Source organism: Anopheles merus, unplaced genomic scaffold (genome assembly GCF_017562075.2).
Source record: "Anopheles merus strain MAF unplaced genomic scaffold, AmerM5.1 LNR4000061, whole genome shotgun sequence".
NCBI classification, from domain to species: domain Eukaryota; kingdom Metazoa; phylum Arthropoda; class Insecta; order Diptera; family Culicidae; genus Anopheles; species Anopheles merus.
This window is the reverse complement of record NW_024427641.1, coordinates 107,501-110,000: the sequence shown is the minus strand read 5'-3', so window position 1 is coordinate 110,000 and position 2,500 is coordinate 107,501. Positions and strand designations below refer to the sequence as shown.

Here is a 2,500-nt window from a genome sequence, read left to right as displayed (position 1 = left end):
ACTTCCAAACCCAAGGAATGAGTTGTGAGTTTTACTAAGAGAAACAGGTAATTGGCAGCGTTACCTATAATTCTTGATATGTGCGGGGAGTTCCTTAAGGTTCTTCCTCCCAGAGATCGTCACTATCTGGGACGTACATTAATTTGTACCTGCATTAGCGCACGCTTTTTAGAGAGCATATCAAGACGTGAAGGGTTATGGAGGTGAGTGCGCTGCTTACCAAACTTTGAACGCGGTAACTTGTACTCGGCACCGACATGGACACTTCCAAACCCAAGGAATGAGTTGTGAGTTTTACTAAGAGAAATAGGTGATTGGCCGTTCTCACCTATAAGTCTTGATATGTGCGGGGAGTTCCTTAAGGTTCTTCCTCCCAGAGATCGTCACTATCTGGGACGTACATTAATTTGTACCTGCATTAGCGCACGCTTTTGTAGAGAGCATATCAAGACGTGAAGTGTTATGTTGGAGGTTGAGTGCGCTGCTTACCAAATTTGAACGCGGTAACTTGTACTCGGCACCGACATGGACACTTCCAAACCCAAGGAATGAGTTGTGAGTTTTACTAAGAGAAACAGTAATTGGCAGCGTTACCTATAATTCTTGATATGGCGGGGAGTTCCTAAGGTTCTTCCTCCAGAGATCGTCACTATCTGGGACGTACATTCATTTGTACCTACATAGGCACACGCTTTTGTAGAGAGCATATCAAGACGTGAAGGGTTATGTTGGAGGTTGAGTGCGCTGCTTACCAAACTTTGAACGCGGAACTTGTACTCGGCACCGACATGGACACTTCCAAACCCAAGGAATGAGTTGTGAGTTTTACTAAGAGAAACAGGTAATTGGCAGCGTTACCTATAATTCTTGATATGTGCGGGGAGTTCCTTAAGGTTCTTCCTCCCAGAGATCGTCACTATCTGGGACGTACATTAATTTGTACCTACATAGCCACACGCTTTTGTAGAGAGCATATCAAGACGTGAAGGGTTATGTTGGAGGTTGAGTGCGCTGCTTACCAAACTTTGAACGCGGTAACTTGTACTCGGCACCGACATGGACACTTCCAAACCCAAGGAATGAGTTGTGAGTTTTACTAAGAGAAACAGGTAATTGGCAGCGTTACCTATAAGTCTTGATATGTGCGGGGAGTTCCTTAAGGTTCTTCCTCCAGAGATCGTCACTATCTGGGACGTACATTAATTTGTACCTACATAGGCACACGCTTTTGTAGAGAGCATATCAAGACGTGAAGTGTTATGTTGGAGGTTGAGTGCGCTGCTTACCAAACTTTGAACGCGGTAACTTGTACTCGGCACCGACATGGACACTTCCAAACCCAAGGAATGAGTTGTGAGTTTACTAAGAGAAACAGGTAATGGCAGCGTTACCTATAATTCTTGATATGTGCGGGGAGTTCCTTAAGGTTCTTCCTCCCAGAGATCGTCACTATCTGGGACGTACATTAATTTGTACCTACATAGCACACGCTTTTGTAGAGAGCATATCAAGACGTGAAGGGTTATGTTGGAGGTTGAGTGCGCTGCTTACCAAACTTTGAACGCGGTAACTTGTACTCGGCACCGGACATGGACACTTCCAAACCAAGGAATGAGTGTGAGTGTTGACTAAGAGAAATAGTGGATGGCCGTTCTCACTATAAGTCTTGATATGTGCGGGGAGTTCCTTAAGGTTCTTCCTCCCAGAGATCGTCACTATCTGGGACGTACATTAATTTGTACCTACTCTAGCGCACGCTTTTGTAGAGAGCATATCAAGACGTCTCGTAAGAGACAACACTTGTACTTGTACAAGTTTGAGTAACCCATTGTTGCAGGTCGAGTGTGTTGCATACCAAACTTTGAACGCGGTTACGCCACTCGGCGCCGAAAGGCACTCTTTAAACCCTAGGCAGGGGATCACTCGGCTCATGGATCGATGAAGACCGCAGCTAAATGCGCGTCATAATGTGAACTGCAGGACACATGAACATTGATAAGTTGAACGCATATGGCGCATCGGACGTTTAATCCCGACCGATGCACACATTCTTGAGTGCCTACTAATTACCAAAGTCTCATTTAGTTAACTACAGTGGCCGTCCGCGAAGGTGCCCGGGTCATCCGACGCACTGGGCGGTCGCTGTGCATAATGACGTGCTTGGTCCCCGTCTGCGGGTCCTCGGGCGTTGAAAGTGGACACTCTCGAGCGTATGTTGGATGCGTTTCGTGTTGGTGGTGTTTGATGCGTAGGGTTTGTGGTGTGTGTCAAGCCGCATGGTTCGAACTAATGCTACGTCGTTCCCGATGGCCACCGGCAGTCTACTCTCCAGGCTAAAGTCGGCTCGTCTAGGGATTCGGAAAGCTAAGTCGCTGTAACTCATGTGGCCCATACACGGCGTTGCGCTACCACGCTAAGTTAGCCCTACATATACAAGTATCAACCCACGGCACGGGCGTAGCCGTAATACTTACGTCTCGGTTATACCACGTAGGCCTCA

The 2,500-nt window shown here is 47.0% G+C and overlaps 2 non-coding genes across 2 annotated transcripts in view; both read left to right on the top strand.

The window, feature by feature from the left end:
• Nucleotides 1-1,903: 1,903 nt before the first annotated feature.
• LOC121601312 lies at nt 1,904-2,061 on the top strand. Its single transcript, XR_006006062.1, has one exon. It is a non-coding gene; the product is annotated as a 5.8S ribosomal RNA (ribosomal RNA).
• Nucleotides 2,062-2,492: 431 nt separating this feature from the next.
• The window catches only part of LOC121601311, a 4,090-nt gene continuing 4,082 nt past the window's right edge, over nt 2,493-2,500 (top strand). Inside the window, exon 1 of the ribosomal RNA XR_006006061.1 lies at nt 2,493-2,500. This exon is cut by the window's right edge and continues 4,082 nt beyond it. This is a non-coding gene — a ribosomal RNA (large subunit ribosomal RNA).